At 52.8% G+C, this 11,607-nt stretch overlaps 2 pseudogenes; both read left to right on the forward strand.

Moving 5' to 3' along the window:
* Positions 1–1,566: 1,566 nt before the first annotated feature.
* LOC145285255 (U2 spliceosomal RNA) lies at positions 1,567–1,707 on the forward strand (annotated as a pseudogene).
* Positions 1,708–8,607: 6,900 nt separating this feature from the next.
* On the forward strand, positions 8,608–8,831 carry LOC145285305 (U2 spliceosomal RNA; annotated as a pseudogene).
* Positions 8,832–11,607: the final 2,776 nt, after the last annotated feature.

Consider the following 11,607-nt stretch of genomic DNA (forward strand, 5'->3'; position numbering starts at 1 on the left):
AGAGGGGAAGTTCTCTCGCTTTGGAGTTGGGTGCCTGCCAGTAGCTACATAAATAATGCTGAATTTTCAATAACGTGGAGGCTAGTCCGGGATGCGTTGCCTCTCTTCGACCGACTTGCCAGGGATTTCAGGGATCGCGAGTATTATTATCCCCCGTGCCCACGCTGCAACGATGAGAACGAGGACGAAACGCGTGAACACGCGTTCTTTCTTTGCAGCGGGGTACGGAGTCTCTGGAGGTATGTCGAAGGGGTAACGGCTCGCATCGACCCCGAGCGGTCGGTGCCACTTGATTTGGCGTACGTGGTTGACAATGTGGACCCGCCGTTTATCAGGGAGAAACGGGCGGTGTTTCTGGCGATACTGGCTGTAGCTAGGTTAGTGACGTGGGTTACACGTCTGAACATTGTCTATGAGGGGCGATCTGTTTCCGATCAGGATCTGGTCCTTTATTTTAAGCACCAACTTAAAATAAAAATCAGATGTGATTGGAAAAGGTTGCCCCGCATCGACTTTGATAGGAGATGGGTGCACAACACTAGTGTGTGCATCCGACGAGGAGCTAGGTATGAGCTTGTGTTTCCACCCTAGTAGTATTCGTCTGGAGGTGCTGAAGTTTCGATTGTCGTGCACTCGGAACCCAGCCCTTCATATGTTAATACGGGGTTTACCCCGTAATCATGGGTAGGAGTAGGTTTGCTAGTTAGGCGGAGTAACCACCTAGAGTGGAAAGCATATACTTTATTTAGGGCCTAGACTAGGGTGAATGTGAGTTTGATCCTGTCCCCGTTAGATTTTTGTTTTTCGATAGATTGGCACTAGGAGAGCTTCCAAAGATGACCAAAGTCCACCAGTTTTATTTTGTCCTCGGCCCGATTGCATCCTTTACGTATTTTATCTTGGAAGACGCCATCCATCCCTGTTTTTCCCCGACCCTAAGTTATTTTTCTTACAAGTCCCTATTTCCTCCACTCCCCCCTAGGGAACGACCTGCTTGCTTTCACCCTTTCCCCCCGGGGGAAGTGGACCGGAAGACAGTGGGCGTTTCACACGACAGACCAGCCGTTTAGGTAGGGAGGGTCCCCTTACTAACCCGCCCCCATAGGCATTTTATTAAGTTGTTTTCTTTTTCTTTCTTTTTGGGTGTATTTTAGTTTGCCCCACTCCCCATCATCTCACCCCCATATATATAAAAATAAAAAAAAAAAAAAAAAAAATACAATTTTAAGTTTGTAAATATTATTTTGTTTTGTTTTTTGTAAATAAATGTTTTTCTTTTTTCAAAACAGTACGAGTGTCGCCCGCCATCCCGATAAGCTGGGGAGCTGTCTCTTTTAAGTAGGTCCTGGTAAGAATGTAGGCGGATGAGTTATGATAGAATCTAGTGTAGGGTTTTTCTAAATAAAATACTTGCTTTTCAACGCAAGTTTAGCTAGCAGATTTAGCAAAGTCCCGTTTTCTTCCCCACCTCCCCCTTACTGGCCTTTGTGCCTAAGTTGTATCGGACCCCAAATGAGGGCTTGGCAGTAGATAATGCCAAGTCCGGGGCCGATACGACTAAATACCATCGCTTCTCGGCCTTTTGGCTCAGATCAAAGTGTAGTATCTGTTCTCAGTGCTTACTGCGGTCTGCCATCTGATCGAGTTGGGAGCTCTTAAGCCTTTGGCTTAGAGTCTTTTTTCTTGTCATTGCAAGAACCAGCCCCTTCTTTGGGGATTTGGACCCGCAAAGACCTTTTTTGTTTCTTGTTGTCTGTTGCATGTTATTGCCCAACCTGGGCAACTATCAACTGTTCTGTTTTCTTTCTTTTTTACAGATAGTCCGGGGTCCAGCTAGCACTTAAGCAGCCGGCAGGGCCAAGGGAAACCGACGTGCCTTTTTAGGCGAAGGTCCCCTTGGTTTCCGAATCGGCGGGTGCTTAGCCGGGCCTTGGGCCACCAAAGTAGATGGAGCAGGCCTCTGCTCCTGCCACCTTGGGGGACGCCCCGGGTGTAGTTGTCGTGAAGGGTCCGGGGGGTGCCGTCCCGCAAGGCACCCCCAGTTCGAGAAGGGTTCCTGGGGTCGCCACCCCTGAGTCGAGCGTAGCGTCCGGATCGCGAGCGGGGGTCGCCACCCCCAGTAGGGTTGAGTCGGGTGTTGCCACCCCGAAAGGCAGCACCAGTGGGGTCGTGTTCGCAGCGGTCGGTGCCCCAACTGTCGAATCAGCAAAGAAGAAGAGACCAGTAAAAAAGTGGTGGGTGCTAGAAGAGGAACCCAGAGCCCCTCCAACTAGATCTCAGTCCGCGAGGGGAAGTCCTGCTAAGGAGGTAGAGGAGGGGATGCGGAGGTGCAAATCGGAGGAGGTTATTGTAGTGGATGGGTGCTCCCCGAGAGCGGGAGGGGTCGGTGAGTCGATGCCAACCAGCCAGTTCGAGTGGCCATCCCTTACACAAAGCGACTGTTCCCCAATTCCACCGGGACAGGGAAATAAAGTGGCGATAGAAGTAACAGCAGGGACCGGCACATCCACAGCAGCGGTAAATGATAGCGGGGTATGGGGTCCAAAGAAAGTAACGAAGAAGACCCCGGAATATTACCAAAAGCTGCTAGAAGGAAAATATAAAGAATATGTCACCGGGAACAAGTTGGAAATCATCCCAGGAGCCTTGGAGGACATAAAGTTGCGTACTGTCTCCCTTGTCACCCTAGACGCAAACGGCAAAGGATTGACGGGCGTACCCCTGGAGAGGATGTGCGACGTCATCGGAGACCTGAAGATACCTGCACAGTACTTAGTCAGGAAGTACCACGCCACGTGGGATCTCCTCCTGCCGACGAAGGAGGAAGCAGAAAAGCTGGCAGGAGGGGACCTCACATGGAAGAATTTGAGGTTACGCCCCGAGTACTTGTCGAAGAGGAGAGCCAGGGTAACAGTGCTCGGGGTACCAAGCTTTATTACTGGGGATCAGCTGGGTGCCACCTTGGCCCAGTTTGGAGAAGTCGAAGAAGTCGTCCCTACGAAGGGGCCTAGAAATATCCAAACTGGGTCATATAAGATTTATATGAAGGTGGACCGACAGAGTTTTCATGACATTCCAGCCCAGTTGACCTGCGAGAGCTGGCAGATGGCGGTAATCGTTGAAGGGAGGAGGCCATACTGCTGGCAATGCACAAAACCCGGCCACGTAGCCCGTTTCTGCCCCCAAAGAAAGGGACCTGACCTTCCAAAAACCGGAGCGAAGACGGGGGCAAAGGAGGTACCAGCGGCGGAGGGCAGTAAGGAAGACGTCGAGGAAGGAGGAGTATGGAGCAAGGTCGTCGCCAAGAGGGGCAAGAAGAAGGAAGGAGTCGCCCCTCCAGCACCAACAAGGACACCGGCGACGACCGCAAAAAGAAAATTGAAAGTGAGCTCCTCGGAGTCCGAGGGGGAGGAAGGTGAACCCTCGGGCAAGCACGCAGAGAAAAAGGAGAGGAAAGGAACCCCAAAGGCATCCCCAAAGAAGTCTCCCCCTCGGAAATCCTCGGAAAAAGAGGAGGAAATGGAAGACCAGGAAGACGCAGCTACTGAGCCTCCAACACAACCATCCCCAAAGGACGCTCAGCCCACCCCTCCCCTTTTCAACACCCCGGAGCAGGAAGTGATGGCTCCAGTCGTAGAAGATGTTATGGCAGAAGAACCGGAAGTGGAGAAGACGGCCCCCAGAAAGGAAAAAACCAGAAAGTGTCCATTCTGGCCGGGGGGTCCGTCTCTGCGAGGTCGATGAGGCGGTGGGTGACCTCAGTGGAACGCAAAAAAAGTACCTGCGGATCTTGGAGGGCCTAAAGATGGTGGAGGGGAAGGATGTCACTGACCCCAGGAACTTCCCAGACGCTCCGCAGCTAATAACGTTCGTCAGGCCGAACAGGGGTGGGCAAGCTAAGGCCCTTTGGAGAATGTTGGAGGAGGGAAAATCGGCATTCCCGGGGTTAAGGTTGATAGACGGGGAGCACCCATCTTTAGCGCAAATCGCAAAGCAATGCGAGGGGAGGGTCTCGTTATACGTTCACCCCTCCTTTTATAGGGCTCTTAAATTGACGTTCCCTCTGGACGTGGGAGGTCTGGCCAAAGACGGGCGGCTTACGCCTGTCCTGCTCTCGGGCAGTCTTGGACAGACCTTTGACGCCCTTTCCCTCGAGGATTTCAGACCCTTGATTGAAGAATATTACTAGTTAGGGAAACATGGCAGCAAGCTTAAACCTAGCTAGTTTGAATGCGAGGGGCATGAGGTCTCGAAGCAAGGCTTCGAGCGTGCTGAGGGACCTCATGGCCCTTGAGGTAGACATAGCTGCAATTCAGGAGACCCACTTTGTTGGGGCTGGGGACTGCGATGTGCTGGTGAACGATTTTGATGTTTACTCAGCATATGGCAGTTTCCGGAGCCGGGGGGTTTCTGTGCTAGTAAGTCGCACCCTATCTGCGACGGTTACACTTGTTCATGCGGACGCTCATGGGAGGCTGGTCGTGGTCGATGTTGCCGTTAGCAGTAGCGCATTCCGGATCATGGCAGTTTATGCGCCCAACATCCAAACCGAGAGGGTTTCCTTTTTTCGGCGGGTGGAGGGGTTCCTCTCTTCGGGTCCGGAGCGGGTAGTATTAATGGGGGACTGGAATGCCATCCTGGACCCCAAGTTAGATAAGGTCGGGGGGCCTGGAGGGATGGATAGGTGTGAAAGCAGCCTGTCTGACCTGATGGCCTCGTGCGATCTGGTCGACAGGTTCCGTCTGGATCACCCCGGGAGGGAGATGTGGACGTGGCATACTAGTGCGGCCGCCAGTCCAAGTACATACTTGGACAGGATGTTAATTAGAAGGGGCGACGTAGATTTTCTATCTTGTCCCACGTTCCACTGGTTAGGTCATTCGGACCACAAACTCGTGTTGGCCCGTTTGAAGTTAGGTAATAGGCCTAGGTTGGCTGGCTACTGGAAGATGAACGCCTCCTTGTTGGAGTCGGTCGACTTCCGGGAGCAGCTGACAACACTAATTCAGAGGGAGTTAGTGGGGGCGGTTACCGGGAGTAGATGGTGGGTTAATCTTAAGGTCACCATTAGGCATTTTTGTGTCCAATATAGCCAAAGCCTCGCTTTAACTAGGGCTCGGACCAAAAAGCACCTAGAGGATAGATTGACCCGGGCGGTGGCAGGGGGGGATTCCCTAGATCTAGCACTAATTAAGGGGGACCTCAGTCGCTTGGCTAGCGAGCGATATGAAGGTCAAGTAGTTAGGGCTAGGTTAAATAGAGTCTCCAACGAAGCCGTGAACGTTGACGCTGTTGAGCGTGGGGCCGCTTTAAGACGCGGCTCGGATGGGTACATTCGGGAGGTGAAAAACCTGGAAGGACGTTCTCTCGTGTCGAGGCAGGAGATCTGCAATGGGTTTCGGCAACATTTGGAGGAGCGCTTCACCAAACTACCCAGACTCCGCGGCCAGGAGTTTGGCAGCTATTAAGCTGGCTCCCCGCCTTACTGCGGCCCGAGCGGCTAGTTGTGAGGGGGTGGTTACGGAGCGTGAGGTCATTACTGCGTTGAAGCAGGTTGGCCACAACAAATCTCCAGGGCTCGATGGTTTGCCCTACGAATTGTACTTGAGGCTGTCGCCGTGCCCCTTTTGACGGGCGTGTTTAACCACTGGTTTGCCCAGGACTCGATCCCGAGGCAGGTAACCAAAGGAGTGGTCACGCTTCTGAAGAAGGGAAACCAACATGGAGGGGGGAACCTAGATGATTATAGGCCCATAACTCTGCTTAACGCAGATTTTAAGATTTTGGCCCGTATTCTTGCAAACCGACTGCAGGTTGTAATCGACGAGTTGGTCGAACCGGATCAGAACTACGCTGTGAAGGGTCGAACGATTCAAAACAATCTGCACTTGGTTCGCACGATAATAGAGGGATTAGAAGACGACACTGAAGCCGCGCTGATCAATTTAGATCAGTCCAAGGCGTTCGATAGGGTGGACCATGGGTTCCTGAGGGCTGTTGTGGAGGCCGCCGGCTTTGGTCCGGACTTCCGCAAGTGGATCTCCGCCCTGTATCGTGACCGCGCGGTGGTGGTGCAAGTCAATGGTAGGTTGTCGGCGTCCTTTGGGGTCTCCCGGTCGGTGCAGCAGGGCTGTCCGCTGTCGCCTCTGCTCTATGTCCTGGCGTTGGAGCCCTTCCTTCGCAAATTAAGGGACGAGGCGGCGAGACCAGTCCTACGCGGCATTGCTCTACCTGGCGGCCGATTTGCCAGGGTGTCCGCGTACGCTGATGACGTCACCGTTTTCGCAGCCAGTCGTAACGACATCAGAGCGGTGATAGAGGCGATCGCTGAGTACGAAGTTGTCACAGGGGCCGTGATCAATCGCAGCAAGTACGTCGGCCTGCGGTTGAGCGCCTGGACCGGGGTAAACTCGCTTCCAGGTGCGTTCGGCAGGACTGATGGACCGGTTAAGATCCTCGGTGTGTGGTTCGGGCCGGATCTCCAGCTGGACAAGAATTGGTCGGAGGTACAGACTAAGGTCGAATCGTCGGTTGTGTCTTGGATTCGGACGAAATTGTCCTTGAAGGGTCGTGCGGAGGCATGCGCCACTTACGTGTTTCCGTTGATCCTTTACCATTTATCTGTTCTTCCCCTTCCTGCGGACCGCTGTAAGGCTTTGGAGCGACTCCTTTTCAAACTGCTCTGGAAGGGAGGAAAGCCGTATGTCCGTAGACAGGTCTGTACGCAGAAGCTTAGCGAGGGAGGGTTGGGGATGCCTGATCTGCGCAGCCATCAACACGTAGAAAGACTGGCGTTCCTGAGTCGGACACTGATAGAGGAGGCACCCTGGGTTCTGGCCGTGGAGCACGCTTTCCCACGGCTGTTAACCGACCCCGCCGCCGAAGGTCGCCGTCGACCAGCGGGGGAAGGGCGCTTCCTGACCGAATGCCGAGCCGCCCTTAGGGCATTGCCGGGGTCCAGTGACCTTGCACGGCCTAGGTGGAGGCTATATCAGGAGTTAGTAGAGGGTACCGTGAACGATCCGCTGGTGGAGCGGCTACATCTGTCGAGGAGGGGGGAAGTTCTCTTGCTTTGGAGTTGGGCGCCTGCCAGTAGCTACATAAATAATGCAGAATTTTCTATAACGTGGAGGCTAGTCCGGGATGCGTTGCCCCTCTTCGACCGACTTGCCAGGGATTTCAGGGATCGCGAGTATTATTATCCCCCGTGCCCACGCTGCAACGATGAGAACGAGGACGAAACGCGTGAACACGCGTTCTTTCTTTGCAGCGGGGTACGGAGTCTCTGGAGGTATGTCGAAGGGGTAACGGCTCGCATCGACCCCGAGCGGTCGGTGCCACTTGATTTAGCATACGTGGTCGACAATGTGGACCCGCCGTTTATCAGGGAGAAACGGGCGGTGTTTCTAGTGATACTGGCTGTAGCTAGGTTAGTGACGTGGGTTTCACGTCTAGACATCGTCTATGCGGGGCGGGCTGTTTCCGATCAGGATCTGGTTGTTCGTTTTAAGCATCAACTTAAAACGAAAGTCAGATGTGATTGGGAAAGGTTGCCCCGCATCGACTTTGATAGAAGATGGGTGCACAACACTAGTTTGTGCATCTGACGAGGAGCTAGGTATGAGCTTGTGTTTCCACCCTAGTGGTATTCTTCTGGAGGTGCTGAAGTTTTGATTGTCGTGCACTCGGAACCCAGCCCCTTCATATGTTAATACGGGGTTTACCCCGTAATCATGGGTAGGAGTAGGTTTGCTAGTTAGGCGGAGTAACCACCTAGAGTGGAAAGCATATACGTTATTTAGGGCCTAGACTAGGGTGAATGTGAGTTGGATCCTGTCCCCTTTTAGATCTTTGTTTTTTGATAGATTGGCACTAGGAGAGCTTCCAATGATGCCCAAAGTCCAGCAGTTTTATTTTGTCTTCGGCCCGATTGTATCCCTTACGTATTTTATCTTGGAAGACGCCATCCGTCCCTGTTATCCCCGACCCTAAGTTATTTTTCTTACAAGTCCCTATTTTCCTCCACTCCCCCCTAGGAAACGACTTGCTTGCTTCCCCCCCCCCCCGGGGGAAGTGGACCGGAAGACAGTAGGCGTTTCATACGACAGACCAGCCGTTAGGTAGGGAGGGTCCCCTTACTAACCCGTCCCCATAGGCATTTTATTAAGTTGTTTTCTTTTTCTTTCTTTTTGGGTGTATTCTAGTTTGCCCCCCTCCCCATCATCTCACCCCCATTTATTTTTTGGAAAAAAAAAAAAAAAAAAAAAAAAAAAAATTCTTTAAGTTTGTAAATATAATTTTTGTTTTGTTTTTGTACATATTTCTTTCTCTTACAGTACGAGAGTCGCCCGCCATCCCAATAAGCTGGGGAGCTGTCTTTTTAAGTAGGTCCTGGTAAGAATGTAGGCGGTTGTGGTATGATAGAATCTAGTATAGGTGTTTCTAAATAAAATACTTGCTTTCCAACGCAAGTTTAGCTAGCAAATTTAGCAAAGTCCCGTTTTCTTCCCCACTTCCCCCCTTACTGGCCTTGGTGCCTAAGTTGTATCGGACCCCAAATGAGGGCCTGGCAGTAGATAATGCCAGGTCCGGGGCCGGTAGGACTAAATAAATTCTCGGCGTTTTGGCTAAGATCAAAGTGTAGTATCTGTCTTCAGTTTACGAAACTTTTGCTCTTCCGATTGTCTGAGAGGGGATCTGCCACCGGGCTCTTGAGCCAGGTTCAAGGCATTTTTTCACGTCTGCAAGGACCAGACCCCCTCCTTTGGGGAGTCAGGACCTTCAGCATAGTCTAAGGTTTTAGCCTTAAGTTTTAGTTTTAAGTAGATTTAAGTTCTTCTTTTCTCCCTCTCTCTGGGAGGAATGTCTAATTCTCCCTCTTAATTAACTAGCGGCACTTTGACCCGCTAGTCTTTGTCTTCCTTCGCTGCTCTCCCGTTGGATCGAGCAGACCGGGTCTCTTTGTCGCTTCCTGTTGGGGTTGTTTGTGGGAAGGGTTTTGGGGTTAATACCTTCGTTTTTGCCTTCTCTCTGGGCAAAGATGCCTTTCCCTCTCTCCTCTTAATTGCGACGCGGCACTCTGACCCGCTAGCCACCACTGCGTCTTTCTTCTCTTCTCTCCCTCCGCAAGGGGGGATCGAGCTGACTAACCCGACTTCCCCGCGAGGGGAGGTCAAACCTCTTTCTCTCTTCGCCCCTGGCCACCCCCTCCATCCCTTTGTCCCCCAGACTGTTTTATTTTTCCTCCCTCCCAGGTCTGGTCTGCGTCAGCGACCAACGTCCCCCCCCCACGATGCCGAGCAGGCGGGGATCACCACCCCAAATGCGGAGCACCGTTCCCCCAACTAAATCCCCGGAAAAGGGAGTAAAATCCCGGCCCCGGGCCAACGAAGAGGAGATGGAAGGCAAGGTAGGGCCGCAGCCCGCGGCGACCTTGGACACCATGGGTGGGGTAGGGCCGCAGCCCGCGGCGACCCCGGATCCTGCTCCCCGAAAAGGGCACTCCCAGCCCGAAAAGAAGGAAGAGGCGACAAGCGAGGTAAAGAGTCATGAGGCCCACGAACCACAAACGACGGAGGCCACCATGTCTCGATCCTCGCAGGTCGTTTCCAGTTCGAGCAATGAAGCTCCCCTAAAGGACAAAAATCTCCCAAAAGGGGTAGCTAAAGAAGAGGCGTCATCGGTGACAACTGCAGAGCAAAAGCTGGTGAAGACAAGTGTCACCGGGACTCCAAGAAGGACACCAAGTCCTCCAACCCCCCAAGAAGTCAACTCCCCGGCCCAGGGGGAAGAAGAAGAGGACGAAGATGACGCCAATCTAAGAACAAAGGCGCTCATCGATAAAACCATCACGTCCCTCAAATGGCAATTCCAGGCGGAAAGGGTGCCTGACAACCAAAACGCAAACGCACCCACGGAGGATAGCCCTAAAGGAGTACGTGGGGCTGAGCTACCATCACTCGGCAAAGCCCCTGACTCCAAAACCAAGGCGTCGGCGGCAAAACCACCCAGTCCGCAGACGCCCAACAAGAGGAAGCCTTCCCAAGCGGAAAAGACGGAGGAATGGCCGACTCTAGATGCGACATCAACCCAACGACAGGCCCACCCGATGCAGCAGCAGCAGCAGATGCAGCAACAACAACAACAGGCCAAAGGGACCAAGTCAGACACTCCGTGCCCGGGACCATCAAAACCCCAGGCGAACGAGGTAGCGGCTTGGGGCCCTAGGAAAGAAGACCAAATGACACCGGAGGACTACAGGACTCTGTTCAAGGAAACCTACAAGCAGTACACGGAGGGGATCAACATCATTCCCCTGCCGGGACAAGTGGAAGAGCTCCAGAATAGAGTCCTCTCCCTGGTCACTTCCAATCTAAAGACCAGGGGATTAGCCGGTGTCAACAAAGATGTCATGGTGGAGATGTTGATGGCCTTAAACATCCTGGCCAGCTACATCTGTCGTAGGAGCTTCGCCATGTGGGACATCCTGCTGCCTACCAAAGAAGAGGCAATCCGCCTTTCCAAGACGAACCTGAGCTGGCGAAACATCAAGCTCCAGCCAGAGTACTTGAACAAAAGGAGGACGAACGTCTCCATATTGAACGTCCCGTGCCATTTGGAGGCCAAACAGATGGGGGCTATTATGAGCCAGTACGGAGACGTTGAAACTGTTTCCCCAGTCCGCGGTCAGCGCAATGTCATGACCGGGGACTATAAATTAACTATGGTCCTGGAAAGAGCCGAATTTGACAGGGTTCCAGCGATGCTGAAATTCGGAAAATGGACCCTGTCAATAATAGTGGAAGGCAGGAGACCACATTGCTGGCACTGCCAGAAGCAGGGACATATGGCCCGTGACTGTCCCAAGAAGCCACCACCAAGACCAGCTACTGCTCCCACGACGTCTGCACCGGCAACCACAACAGAGGGTGAATGGTCAACGGTCACCAGAAGGAATGGAAAAAGCAAGCCCAAACGGACGGTGACCGTAGACCAAACTGACAAGCCAGCCCCCATGGACACGGAGACTCCTCTCTCCTCGACCAAAAGGAAGTTACAAGAGTCAGAGGAGGAGGAGGTGGTGTCCGAGGAAGAGACCAACCCAGCAACTGAGGCATCTTCAGACAAGGTGTCGAGAAAGTCAAGGAGGAAGAAGAGCAGGAAGACAAAGGGGAACCCCACACCCCCTGAGAAAGACTTTTTCAAAAAAGCCGAGGCTGAATCCCCCAACCTACCATCCCCCTCACAGCCAAAGCAATCAACCTCCACCCAATCCTCATCCCCCAGAGACTCACAACCATCCCCAACACCCAACTCAACCCCTGCTCTTCCTCCGCCTCCTACACCATCCGAGAAGGAGAAAGCACCGGTTCACACGGAGCGAACCAAGAAACTCCCCTTTCTACCCGGAAAGAGACTCTGTGAAACGAGTCTTCTGCCAGCAGCCCATGAGTTGAAGGGCAAGCAGAAGACTCAACACAACAAACTGAGGGATTTGGTGTACATTGGTTGTAACAATGTCACCGATCCCACTCAATTTCCAGAAGCTCCAATGTTGACCACCTTTGTGCGAAAAAATAAAGACGCACGGACAGAATCCCTGTGGTC

The sequence above is a fragment of the Euprymna scolopes genome, chromosome 9, assembly GCF_053919585.1.
Source record: "Euprymna scolopes isolate OS-2025 chromosome 9, ASM5391958v1, whole genome shotgun sequence".
NCBI lineage: Eukaryota > Metazoa > Mollusca > Cephalopoda > Sepiida > Sepiolidae > Euprymna > Euprymna scolopes.